The 14,239-nt window shown below is 44.7% G+C and overlaps 1 long non-coding RNA gene across 1 annotated transcript in view; it reads left to right on the top strand.

The window, feature by feature from the left end:
• The window catches only part of LOC133277753 (uncharacterized), an 82,045-nt gene that overhangs the window by 66,720 nt on the left and 1,086 nt on the right, over positions 1–14,239 (top strand). The window contains exon 3 of the long non-coding RNA XR_009746321.1: positions 6,929–7,085. This is a non-coding gene — a long non-coding RNA (uncharacterized LOC133277753). The remainder of the gene's footprint in view (positions 1–6,928; positions 7,086–14,239) is intronic.

Here is a 14,239-nt window from a genome sequence, read left to right as displayed (position 1 = left end):
GAAGGTTTGATTTTATTTTTTTTTCTCTTTATGGTTTGAAGAGCAATTTGGGGTTTGGGATTTTCCATCTGGTTCTGCTCCTGTCAGTGTGAGCTACTACTGAGCACAGCACTGATCTCTCCAACAGCAAAATTAGCTGAGGTCAAGCTGGGGACTATCTCTTCCTCAATTATAACAGGAGGCTGGGTACCCCTAATCTTTTAACCTCCAATAAAAGAGAGAATCCACAATGAAAAGCATTTCTGCTTCTTTAGGCTTCTCCTGGAGCTATGAGTCAGCTTTCCAAAGTGATAACTGAAAACTGAATCTTGTTCATTTATTTCAAATGACTACAGGAAATCACGTTATCCTGCAGGTCTGTTCATACCAATATGCTTTTAATTTCTCTTCCTCTGTGGCGAAGTGCACAGTGATAACCTTGTAGGATATGTCTGGATGGCTCCCAGTAATAAGGAGGGTGTGTGTTCAGACTGCAGCTTTGGTTAAAACTATTTAGCACACTCAAGTGTAGAGATTGAAAGAAATGAAGAGTTGTTTACTGTACCCATAAATGTGAATCAATGGCTTGTTAGGCCATGCCAGCCTCATTAAAATTAACTGTATCTGAAAGAGGGAATGATTTTATGGTGATGGATAATCCACCTGGAGTACAACGTTATTAGAGAAGATGTAGGGCCTGGGAACCCAGTGAAAGTAGTTCATTTGAGAAGAGAAGACTGTCGTCAGCAGAATGCTTTTGCAGGTAATTATACATGTTGAATTACAGTGGAGAGAAAGGGCAGGAGCATTGGCTGACCTAACCTGGCATGGCTGTGGTGCCTCCAGTGGGGATGCAGGGATTTACGTCTGCTGAGGACCAGGGTCTGATCCAGAGCCAGAGATGAAGTCCGTTCTGGTGCTTTCAGTGGGTGAAGATTATTAATATATAAATTCACACTGTGCAGCCACCTAAGCCTCACCACACAAACGATACTGCTTCAAGTGAGAATATTGCTCCTCTGAACAGTTACGGCTGCAGGGAACATCTTAGAACAGCTCAGCACCTTCCTGGATGTGCTTTGTCACAACAGGTTCTGTCGTAATCCCACTGGTACTGCATTGATATTTAGTTAAATCAGCACCAAAATAATTAGCACAAAAGGTGTGTCCAGGAAGGAAGATCTTCCTCAGTTCCCTCTGATAGGGTTCCCTATTGGCTCGTCCCATGGAGAAGTTAAGATTTCTCGCATAAAGGGAATAGTGTAAGAATGGCCACACCACATTAGACATTCTCTTCTCCAGATACATGGGCTGAGGAGTGAGACATGACAGCTCGACTTTCTTTTTCGCTGTGCTTTGTCTCAGTGGGTTTTGAGGATGCTGCCTTCTGCTGTGTTGTCAAGACATGGTGCAGTGCCGCTCCTGACCATACCCATTTTCCTGCTGCACAGCAGGAGATGGGTTGCTCCATTGTATTTTGTAAGGGGAGGCTGGGAGACTTCTCTCTGAGTTCCTGGCATTAGGTATGAGAGAAGAACAACAGAGACGAGCACTTTTTTTCAATTTGCACTCTCCCAAGCAGACTAAATGACAGTAATTCTTTGGGGAATCACTGTTCACATCAGATTTGCCTGCAAACAGGTCTGCTGTTGCTGTAATTAGGCTTAGTTTACAAAATCCTTCACTAGCGTTTTACAAACTGGCTGGTGAGGTTTTAAGTGCCCAGTTACCTTGAAAACAAAATCATTAAAGTCTCTTATGTTAGAGGCTGAGCAATTGTACCTTAAAAATCTGAGATGAGTGGTTAGCCTCAGTCAGACCTGAAATCTAATCAGACAGCTGTGATTTATCATCTGACAGATAATAAAGGATGCTTAAGAAGGAGTGTGGGAGAGAAGTCAATTTAGGATGACCCTTACCTTGGAACATCCTCCCACCTCCAGGCAATTGGTGCTTTAAAGTCGTTCTGGCTGCTGGAACAGGCAGTGCAGCCTCAGCAGCTCCGTGCTGGACCCAAACTGGGTCCTGCAGACAGGAGAGTTTAATGTGACATCCCCACTGAGAGGCTGCCCCACTCTGTGTACATACATTAGTACCTCCACTCACTAGTCGCAGTCTAAGAAGACCTATAGGTACAACTGTGGCTTGTAATTAGAAGTGACAACCCGTGGCTGTCCTCTCCAACTCCAAAACCTGCTACAACCCCTTCACCAAAGCCACTGGAACAGTGGAACTTTCCCTTTAATGAGACGTGTATTAATAAATTCATCTTGTTCTCTAATCTCCACACACATAGTGCAGTGATTCATTAGCACAGGAAGAAGCAATTTAGATTTCCTCAGATAACAGCAGCTGCCACTAATCACATTAAAGGAGGAAGTGCAGATCTGAAGTTGGGCAAACTAGTCTGGTTGGGAGAAGGTCTTTCATACCAGCCTGTCACCTTCCTCCCAGCTGAAAGGAGGATGGGGCTGCTGGTGGAGGGAATTCCCAGGGACACCAGCAACTCCTCACCTAAGGAATTGCTCCCTGTGCATGGACAGACTGTGGCTGCACTGCGGTCCTCGTGACTAGAGCCAGAGAGAGTGCTCTTCCTGGTGTGTACAACTTCACTGGGACTTTAAGGTGTGCAGAAACAGCCTGTGCACACAGTGCTTTGTGCAGAGCTTCCTCTGTTAACACAGAGACACCACGTTTTGAACTATGAATATAGTTTTCAGAATTGGTCAGGCATCACTTGCCAAGGGTGTGCTCATGTCCTCAGTGGAAGCCCCTTGGGGATACTGCATTACCTGGGCAGAACAACAGCAGGAAAAAAGTTGTACTTGGCTTTTTGGAGTGAAGAATGCAATGTTGGGGGGTTGTGTGGGTTTGGGGAGCTTCCTGTTGTTCTTCAAGTATGATGGTGGCTCAGATGGTATCTGTGCTGAGCAGCATGAGCTGCTGATGTCAGTACTCACAGCAGTAGAGGACCATCCAGGCCGGGTGCACTGGCAGCAGCAGCTTTAGCTCACGGTCTTCTTTGTGCCAGGCATCAGAAGCAGATACTTTAGCCTGAAAGTGTTGAAACCCCCAACAGACAGATGAGGAACAGACACCTCACAGGAACCCACACTGAAAGAAAACATTGATATCCTTTCCTCCATTTTGACAGCCATCAACTTCTGACAGCCATGATAGGCCTGTGTATTTCCAGTGCCTTTCCAGATCTTTGTTGCTCTTGCTTCAGGAACATCCCATGGCAGTGAGTGCTGTAGGCTAATCACAGTATAAAAATACTTCCTTTTGCTGCCTTCAAAGTTTTCTCCTTTCAACTTCTCTGAAAGCTCCTCAGTGATGTGGCTGGCAAGAACAAAAGGTCTCATGGTCCCTCCTCAACCTGCTGGTGATGTTGCCTTCATTTGTCACAGTGGTCTTGTTTGTGCCCTTTGGGAAGCAGTGGTTTACTCACAGGTCTTTGTATATGAAGAGGTATGTTGTTGGTTGGTTTAGCTCTATGTGAAAGATGGGAGATTCAGGGCCATGGCCACCCAGTGCAAGGGATGGGGAGGTTTGCTCTGACCCTGGGGTGGAAATTCACAAGCTCACTGAAAAAGAAAAAAAAGGATTCTCTGAGTATCTTCCAGGTTCATAAAAATCGATGGAGTCCTTCTTGGTTTGGGAGTGGTGTAAGCAATGAAATGGATGGGGTAATAGGAAAAACAGGAGGCAGCCTGTCCCCAGGCCCTGCTGCCACTCTGCTGTGTGTATCAGCTGTTCCACGCTTGGGCCACATGCTCTGCCCTGGAGCAGAGCAATTGTGTAGCTTTGCCTGATGTCCAGCCTCGCCTGTGTTTAGTGAAATCAGGAGATCAAAGGAATGAGAGTGCTCCCTTCACCAGCGCTTCAATCGGTGAGAGGAGCAATTAAAATAGGAGTTAATCTAAGGAAGATAAAAATGCAGATTTTTAATAGGAGCTGTTAGAGTCACCTTGAACTTGTGCTTAGTGCTGTTTAGCCTGGGTGATTAAAGACATTTACACTCTATGAAAAACCTTGCTGTTCTAATATGAAATCATAGAATCACACAATTGTTTAGGCTGGAAAAGACCTGTAAGATCATCAGGTCCAGCCATTAACCCAGCACTGCCAAGGCAACCACTAAACCATGTCCCAGAGCGTCACGTCTGGTGTTTTAAATACAGTGTGTATTCACTGTACATGGTTGTCAGCTTTGCCAGGTACCAAAGCTCTTTTTTTTCTTATCCTGGGAGCCTCAGACATTATTAACTGATCTATAACATGTCCTAAACCAGCTTCACTGTGAACAGTTGCTCCTTTCTGGTCCAGCCAGTACATACCACGAATGGAGGCAGCCAGGCCTGTGGGGATGGTGCCTCCTCTCCCCTGGAGGACAGCAGAATCAATGAGTCCTCAACTGTGAAAAATAGAATATTCAGTAACTTGAGGTAATCTTTAGGCTTTTTATCCCCCCGCAAAGTAAAGGTGGCTGTGCTGGGTGGTCCTGTGAGCAGGGGCTCCTTACTATTGCTGCTTGACCATCCTAATGGGGTTGAAAACGTTTCTAGGGTTATTAGGAGCTCCCAGTTCTGAAATGGCAAACTGAAATTTTATGAGCAGGATACATATTTACAGAGAAGCCATGGAGCTTTGGTATTTTCTACCTATCCTAGTAAAAACCTTGTTGGAAACGCTAATGCACTGAAAGAAGTAATGCTGTTTATGCCAATAAGCTGCATGTAAAAATGTTTAATCTCTTTTCCTCAGGTCTTTCTGATTGTTTTTAACCGTAACAGCCAGTAAAGATCCAATGCAGTTTCCACTGACATGTGAAAGCTTCTTTTTATCTGTAGCTGGTGCTGAACTAGTTCTTAAATAAACCTCCAGTCATCACTTGAAAGGACTGTGCTAAGTATATTATAATGGAACTCATAATAAACACATTTCCCTGCACTAATGCTATAAGTATAAAATAGCTCAGGTTTCTGTGTTAACTACCTTGCCAAGAGAGGTAAATGGAATTGAAACATCACTTCTGTCATTTATGCAGGGGAGTGAGAGACACACTTGCTCATTACAGGTACTTGAGGGCTGTGTTTAAATGAAACACCTTATGTTGGCTTGCCCTTGAACCGTCCCCTTTGTCCAATTAAGCAGAACTCTGTGAAAGAGAAACATAGCTCAGAGCTTGCCGTGCAAACTGTAGGGCACTAGGAAGACTCAGATCTAATCCTGCCATCATGAGTGGTTTGAAAAGTTTAAATCAATGGTCTGTGCAAAATCAATTATGAAGCAGACCAGTTTGCCTTTGTGGTGAATGGGGCTTATACATCTGTGGTGTGCTTTCCTGTTCAGAAAGGATTCTGTTTGAAGTCTACGGCAGCAAATATTGGGAGAGAAACCAAACGGCTTCCTCCTTAATGATAAGCAAAGTAGCAGCCAGAGCTGCTTTCAGACCACTGAACTCAATGCCTCAGCTGGTGATGGTGGCTCTTTTGCTGTCATGGCTCTTGTGCTGACATGCTTCAGGCCTTCTAGTAAATTCATTGGTCCTTCTTCACTCTGTTATTTTTGTGAAAGCATGGATTTGGTTGACAGTGCAAGTTACTGCAGCAGAGTCCCAGCTTGTAGTGATTTCACTTGAGTCCTTGTTTAATATTTAAAAATGTTGTTGAGCATTCACAAGTTGTCACTGACATCAAGGGATGTTCAGTGTCACTAATGGAAAAGCTCTCTTTAACTTTAGTAACTTCAGAGTCACACCTTAGATCCAGGTATGAGTCCACATTCCCGAAGATGAGCACAGGACCTGCTTATTGTAGGGTACTGCAAAATACTGATGCTGTCAACGGTTTCCACACAGCCTGATTCTAGCTTTACTTCTGTTAGGAGACGAGGTGACATATACAGTGTTCAGTGCAAGGAATTGCGGTGGTACAAGAGAAAAGGAGTAAGGAGGCATTTCCAGATATAAAACCCTTTTGGATATAGTTCTCCAGATATAAAGAAAAGAATTTCATTATGAGAATGATCAGACATGAGCAGAGGTTATGGGTTATTTACCAGTGGAGATACATAAACCAGCAAAGTCCTTGACACTCTGATCTGGTTGGGACAGCTTGGAGCTGGCCTAAAGCCCTCCAAAGGTCCCTTCCAACCCAGATAATTCAGCGGTTCTGTTTCTTACCTGGTCCCGCATCCATCCTGTAGCATCCAGTGTCAACATATGACAAATAACTATCATTAAAAGCATTTTCTGGTTGGTGGTGTGCATTTAACACTCTCCAGTGCTTGAAGGTAACTCAGAACAAATCAGAATCCTCAATGAAACAAGTCAGTGTCACCAGTAAGTGATTTGGTTTCCCTGCGCATCAGATATTTCCAAGGGAGCAGAGGCAGTGCTGTACTTCCCATTATTAAATCACAGGTTTGAACTCTGTACGTTTTTCTCTGTCAGTAGCTGCATGTCCTGGCAGTGCAAACAAAGGTAGAAATGTGAATTGCTGGGAAAGACCAGCTTCACTGCAAGCATCTACCGGTCACCTCACCAGCTGCATTGAACTGTGCCCCGTCTTAAAGGAGAGATGAACTGTGTAAACCCAACAACAGAAAGCAGATTCTGGTCTCTTCTTTCACTGGTTTTGCTTCCTTCTTCCAGTATTTCTCTTTTTTCCTCCTCCTGGGCATTTTTTTCAGAACTGTGTGATACTTGATATGACACAAGTGAGTAATAAAGCAAAAATTGTTGCAGTCATTTTAGTTATAGAGTGCCATTAAACTTGTCATTTATTTGCTGTCATTTAATTGACAGAGCTTGTATTAGGAGTAATTGCCAAAGGATTTCTGCTGCTGGGGATGGGGTATGGAATGATAAGGAAAGGAAGTGCTTCATCTTGTCTCCATTGATCAGGAAATATTGTCTTGCCATAATGTTATGCTCAGGCTGCAGGTCCACCTTGGTTGTACGAAGTGCCAAGGCATAGGAGAAACAGTCTATTTGTTGGGTTAAGTCAGGCACAGTCCATGGAATTTGAGGTACTGCTTGAACAGCAGCAGGATAACTCTTCAGGAATCCTTTTAATAAAAAGTCAGTTCAGAAGGGAAAGGTGGGTATGGAACTATAAAACTTGATTGTATTTTTGGCCTCATTAGAGCCTGAATAGGGATGGGGAAAGAGGAAAAAGCAGAAGAGGATGAAACTCCACTTTTAAATCGTCAAGCAGCAGTAATGAGAGGTCTGCCCATAGAAACACCTACCATAGCTGAACGAGACACAGAGACAGCTCCTCATGTGAGTAACCTGCTCCAATGGCAGGAGTAGACTGAATGGCAATCCATAGAGAATATGACAGATTTTACTTTTCCAGATTTTCCATTTTACTGTAGTATGAAGTAGTATTGAGATGATTTTAAAACAATGCAGTTCTTACACTATGACTTATGACAAGAGATTCACTCTGACGTTCTTCAGGGCAGCACCACAGAGTCCCTCAGAACCCCCTCCTCTTCTGCCACCTCTTTTTTGTAGAGCTATGGAGCAAACACTGTAATTACAAGTTGGTACAAGTGAAATTGATTGCCCACTGGCCTGTTTTTAATTAGAATCAGGCAAGCTTAGTAATCTCCTAACATGTCCAGGAAAGCTGGATGAGTGTTGAAATGCACCCGTGCATTTGATTGATTGAAAAATTCAACCAGCTTCTGAAATGAAACCCATAAAAAACAAAGCACGTTCTGGGATGTGAGATTCACTTTCCCACATAGAGCACCAATGCTGCTAAACAGGAGGCTGCAGAAGAAAGACAGGAATATTTAACAGTTAATAGCCAGGTTCCTGTTTCAGAGAAACAATTCTTTTAGAACTGAGGGAGAGACAAGGTCTTATAATTGCCTATTTCATACCAGGGATGTAACAATCACCACTCTGAGACACACAGGCTGAAATCCATCCCTCCTCCAGCTCACAACACAATCTGTCCCACTGAATTTGAAGCCCGGCACAGGAATATATGTCATCTAGTGGCTCCTGTGGCATTTGCAATAGATCTCACGTTTTCTGTCATAGTTACTGGAAAATACCAAGGTATCTCAGAAATCCTGGCAGAGTATTGATTGGAAAATGCTGGGGGAGGGTTGAGTTTAAAAGCAAGCAGTGTTCATCAAAGGAGTTGCTGATGGTTCTAACACATGCTGATAGCTTGGAAGGGGCTTCCATGCAGGGCATTACCTCTGAGGAAATAACTCCCAGCCCTCTCTTTGAGAGCTGAGATGGCACCAAAGAATTCCACGTGCAGTGCAAGAGTTTCCATTAAAGCATGCTTTAAACCAGCTCCAGCCTGAGGCTGACCTCTCTCCAGAGGATGCTGTGATGGACATCAGGCCAGCTGGGCCTGACTGGCATGCAGGTACACGAGGTCACAGCTATCAAAAATGTCAACTTATATCAAGCTTTCCCCTGTCATGCCCCAAAATACTTCACTGAGACATGTAAGTACCTAGATATGGATTTAGATGTTTATCTTTTAAGCACCTAAGATAAAAAAGACTGCAGGTTTGATCTCCTGTGGCTTGTGTTTCCTCTCTGCTGTGATGAGTGAAACCTCTCTCTGTAGCCACTGTGGTCTCAAGGAGAAGCTGTCTTCTCCTTGTCTAAAACTCAATTGAGGTAGGGCCAGACCTGGCCAGCAGCACAGAGCCCAGGGTCTTGCAGGGTTGAATTTCATAGCAAGGGGTAGGAAGTAGGAAGCTGAGGCTGGCATGGCTTCTCTGAATCCAAACAACCCCTAACCCTCAGGGTTGAGGGCAGATTGCTGCTGATGGCTTTGTGATGTGGTAGCATAAAGGAGGGTAGGAGAGAGCAGTTCTTGGAGGGTAAAATCTAGGGGACAGTGTTGTTCTATAGGTAGCCTCTTGTCTTGGAGGGTCTTTCTGCAGTGTGCAGAGCCAGTGATCAAGGCCCCTGCTCCACAATCCTAGCACTGTGCCTCCTCATCTCAGCATTTTAAATCCACTTACAGCACTAGTATCATCTTCTAAATCTGAAGTGTCACTCCATTAGCCATTACTACTGCTCTCTCCTTCCCCACCTCCCTGGAAAAGCTGAACGTGATTCCTCCTCTATCCCCCAGTTTCTCTCAGTAGAGGATTTTGTCAGTTTATGTGTTGTATCTGCTTGAAGGAAGCGTTTTCTTCTTGCCCACTTTGTTGTGCCTCCTTGTAAGTGTGCTTCCCCCTCTGCTCTAACGTACTGCACCTGCTGGGTTGGCTTTCTTTTAACACTGGAAAAGTATTACCCTCATTAACCTCCTGGTTGGTAAAATAAGAGCCACAACTCGAGGGCATTTATATGAAGCTGACTTCTTATCCAAGACTGGAATAACAAGAATTTCTATGGGATGAGAAGCACAAGGGACAGGCACTAATTGGCCTTTTAAGCAACTCAAGCCTAATACTCTCTTCCTGTTAGTTCTTCATTTTACTGAGCTTTGCAGTTACAGTAATAACATGGCTTGAGGAAGTCGGGGCTGTGTTGATCCAGAGGAGGGCCCCAAAACTGATGAGAGGGATGAAGCACCTCTCCTGTGAGGAAAGGCTGAGAGAGTCAAGATTGTTCAGCCTAGAGAACAGAAATATTCTGAGGCGACCTTATTGTGGCCTTTCAGTTCTTGAAAGGGCCACAGTTATAAGAGAGATGGGGAGAAACTTTTTAGCAGGGCCTATTATGGTAGGATGAGGGGTGATGGTTTTAAACTAAAAGAGGGCAATTCAGGCTGGATGTGAGGAAGAGATTTTGTACAATGAGGATGGTAAAACACTGGCTGCCCAGAGAGGAGGTGGATGCCCTGTCCCTGGAGACATCAAGGCCAGGCTGGATGTGTTTCTGGGCAGCCTGATCTAGTTGAAGATGTCCTTGCGCATTGCAGGGGGGTGGAACTGGATGAACTTTGAAGGTCCCTTTAAACCCAAACTGTTCTATGTCAGTAATTCTATATTGGCTTAAAGATGGTGAACACTTTAATAAACTGATCTGTAGAGCCGGTGTGAAGTGCCACAGAGAAGAGACAGGCGTGTGGGGACTGAGAGCTGCTGTTTGCTCCAGGAGGCAGCTTTGCTCCACCTGCAAGTCCACGTCCCTGTTGCTCAGGTATCTGCTCTTGCCTAATTAAATTGTCTGTGTGCTTAGGCGGGGAGAGATGCAAAGTGCAGAAGCAGTGCACCGTGCTTACAGAAGCCAAGCGATTCCGGCAGCAATCATTGTAGGAGTTAGCTAATGGCAGGGTACGGGGCCTCCTGCTGAGTTTCCATTACCTTGTAATTTTCAGCTTGTTCACTGTTGCAAGAAAGCCCCTCTGTCTTGTAATTCCTCCAGCATTCACGTCTCATCTTCTGCAGGCTTGAAGTACATAAGATGCTTTCTGCTGGGGATTTATTGAGATAAGTTATTGAAGTCAAGCAGTGAGGCAAGCATCCAATATTATGCTATTCATCTCTGAATTTATGTTCCCACTTGCTTTTGAAGGTCTAATGTAATCACAAACAATTTGTTTTGTATATGTTTAAAAATTCATAATTTTCTTGTACAATGGAAAAAACAGCACTTGTAGCTCATTAGTGGTGGGATTCACAAAACATCTGGCTTTTCCTTTTGATGTAATTTCTGTGTGACTAAAATTCTGCCTTCGTTTGGAGCAGTTCAAATGAGGAGGTACAGTCACTCCGCCAGAAACCCATTAAATGTGCCCATGAGTCAGCTTGTGTAATCTTCCAAGTACTTTTGAGAGAATTATCATCTCTTTTTCCCTGTGGCATACTCTGATCAGCTTTCCAGGCTGTGGGAGAACCCCCTTGTGCTTGACTCTCTCATAGGCAGGGTCTCTGTTCCTCAACTCTCTCTTCTTGCTGCTATGTTAAACCCACTGGAGCTCCATGTGCTCGGAGCTGTACACATGCTTCAGTGAGCAGTGCCTCTTAATGGGCTTTCAGCTTACAGTGAAAGGAAAGCAGTAGGATGGTCCCTACCCTACAGCTGTTGATGTTAGTAGAGGTGTTAAGATGGTTTACAAATATGCCAAGCACATAAGAACTCCACTAGGTAGCAACTCAGTTCAGGGGAGCTTAGTGCTTCTGGAATAAATCAGAGCAGTCTGGTCAATCTCACTCCCAGGTGAGACATCCCAATGTCTGTGGTTGAGCTGGGAATTAACTGAGCCTTCTTCTTCCTGTTCTTTAACCACAAGCCAGGCACTTATTTTTGAGGAGCTGACATTTGACTGTAAGCTGAATGGTTGGAAAGAACAAAAAGACCCCAGGAGCCACAGCAAATGAAGGTTCAAGTGCTGATCACAAGCCGCACCACTGGTGTAAAGCATGGGCAAGGTCTTTAGGGCTTATTCCAAAGCACACTGGAGTCAAAAAGAGGCTCTTCTAAATGTCAGGTCAGGAACTTACTACTGTTGTGTCAGATGTTAGAGCTGTTGCTGCTGTGTACTGCTAACATAATAGTGATTTTCTTGCAGGGCAACAAATCACAGTGCCCAGGTTGATAGGGAGGAAAATGTGACCAGCCAGCAAAATTGCCAAATTTATAGAAACAGTGGAAGATCCTGGGTCTGCAAAATCATACATTAAGCAGGATATGTTTTCACTTTGTACTAGGTTAACAATATTCCTGAGCTATTCAGTTGTTCCTGAGAAGAAAGGTGAGAAAACAGTCGTAAGCACAGTGAAGCCTCACATAAAACTTCACAGGAGGGTTCTCAGCCTGAATCAGCAGCTGATAGCCCTTGATTCCACGTCCTGCCTTATCAATCAGCCTGTGCAGGTTTGTGCATTTATCCAGCTTAATCCACTTGCAGCCTAGTTGAAACTGCAGAAATTCAGTGAAGATCTGCACCTGCCTGGGGTGGCTGTTAGAGGGCTCAAGCTGCAGCTGAGCTCTTTCCATAAAGGTTTGTGTTTCCAAATAGATGTGCAAAGCCCTGTGAGGGCTGTCCTGTTACTGGGAGATGTGCACACTCTCTCCAAGAGTATCTTCTTCCTTCAACCATCCTGCTTTGATTTGTGTTACAGTTCATGTGTCTTTGGGTGTGTAAATGTACTATGTACTCATGTAATAATGAGCAACTGAATAGCTCAGGAATATTAGTAGAGGCATAACCATATACTGGTGGTGGTGGGTTATCTCTGCCTCCAGTTTATACCTATTTCTCTCATTGCTTATTAGCCTTCTCTATATATCCTGTTAGTCTGGCAGGTTGCAGTTTACATTCCTGAGGGAAAACCTCATTTCCAAGGCACATCCACTGGTTACAGGTTTCATTGGCATGGGCCATCACTTTCTCAGTCTCCAGCTGTTTGGTCTCCCTCATGGAGATCATGTCAGACAGAAAAAATGACTTTCCCAGAGGATTCTGTCTTTGCTGCAGGGCAGAAGGGATTTACAGGCAGCAGAAGCAAAGCTGAAATCAAGCTGAGCACAGGCTGCCAGTGGGGGCTGGCATAGGAGTCAAGTGCCAGGACCCCAGAGCCACTCAGTCAAGTACAGTGTGGACACAGTTAATGAGATTTGGGGTTCTGGCTCCTATGGTCACTTTTTAATATTGTGCTTGAAACATTCCAGCTGGTCAGGGAGCATCTCTGGCCACCCTAGGTTTGGGCTGGCTCCCTGTCCGTGCTCTCTAGTACTTTCCAGTTATGACCATGGGCTTGTGTTAGAGGTAAATGCTGTGGTGAAGCCAAGGAGGTTTATTCCGGCTGCCCACAGCCACTTGCCAGGCTCAGAAGGTGGGTTGGGATGACCACGAGCAAGGCTGCTGAAAGCCACAGATCTTGGCTGGCTTCAGCCCTGCTGTGGTTGTGGGTGCAGCTGAGGATGGATCTCCTCATCCCCCAGCATTTGGGAGGTTACGTTTTGCTGCGTTTAGATGTGGTTGAAAGATAAGAAACAAATTGAGCTGTGAACTTGGACCATAGTTTGGGAGCTGGGTTTATTCTCTTGTCACTAAATACATCTGGAGGAGGCTGCTTACTCTGAGAGATTTCTGTGTACATCTCACGCTTGTGTGCTCTAGTAGATCTTCCCTAGTGTTTCTTCCCTTGCTGTTAGCTACTGACACACTCAGGCTGTTCTGAAGTAGTGTCTGTTTGCTTGCCCTGGAGTTTGTGTTCTGGGGAATTTCCTAAAGGTTGAGGAAGGCACAAGTTGTTCTATCAAAACAGAACTTTGAGAACAGTGTAAATGTGTGCACCAGGCTTAATCCTGATGTAAACACTAGCCCTGTTCTGCTGAGGGCAGCAGAGTTGCTTCACTTGTATTTACTCACAGCTTTGGTAATTTTTGTTGTAGCTCAAGAGTATTATTTCAAGAATATGAGAAAACATGTGATCTGAAAGTCCATCTAATCATTTCTGCCTTATGTTATGCATATTTTTTTATTCTCTGAATGCACTATGGTTTTATTAGCCATAATCTATCAGGTTTAAAACAAAGTAGAGCTTGGAAAATTTCTGCTTCTATGCCATGGCTTCTAGTATTAGTCAGACCGTGCTCTGAGGTTGTTTTAGAATATCCTCATGTGTGAGTTGACACGGAGGGGAACATGTGTGTCCTTCTGCCTGTTTGTATTTGTCACACTGGAGTCCTGGGCAGTCTTTGCTGCAAAATCCCAAACCCATTTCCCTCCTAAGTGTGGGTCTGATCATGAGATTTCAACACCCCCTGCTTCCTCTTTCACTGGCAGAATGTGCTTCCTTGGAATGACTGCTGCAGGTCCTGACACAGGACAAAACACATGCAGGCATGCAAAATCCTGCAGGCAAAGAGGGTAGACAGATTTCCATGCAGCAGATGGTGAGGACATTGCAGGGAGAGCAGACGACAGCTAGCTGTGGAATAGAGCAACTCTGAAAGGCAGAAAAATAAGACAACTCCTAGCACACTCCATTCTCCATGTGTGCTGTGCTTCAGACGGCATTGTTTTGTATTGTGGTCTTGGTTGGTTTGCTCCAACATGTGATAAACATTCATACACCTTCTCATAGGCAGCAGGCTCCCAGGATACACAGAGCTGCTGGGTTCAAGCTTCCCAAAATGCTGGGTGGTACGTAACACATCTGTGAAGTGTTTGCAGCATATGGTGCGTGTGGAGTCTGTTTGGATGATCACCACAGCCTCTTCTAGCCCCAAGGCCTATCAATCCCTGTCCACTCTCTGCACAGAGGCTGCTCTGAGCCTTGGCACAGCTTTTGGGTTGGCTTGCCC

This window comes from Pezoporus flaviventris, unplaced genomic scaffold, assembly GCF_033815535.1.
Source record: "Pezoporus flaviventris isolate CSIRO_AGI_PZ_B2104156 unplaced genomic scaffold, CSIRO_AGI_Pfla_v1 ptg000063l, whole genome shotgun sequence".
In the NCBI taxonomy this organism is placed as follows: domain Eukaryota; kingdom Metazoa; phylum Chordata; class Aves; order Psittaciformes; family Psittacidae; genus Pezoporus; species Pezoporus flaviventris.
This window is presented reverse-complemented; position numbering and strand designations above follow the sequence as displayed.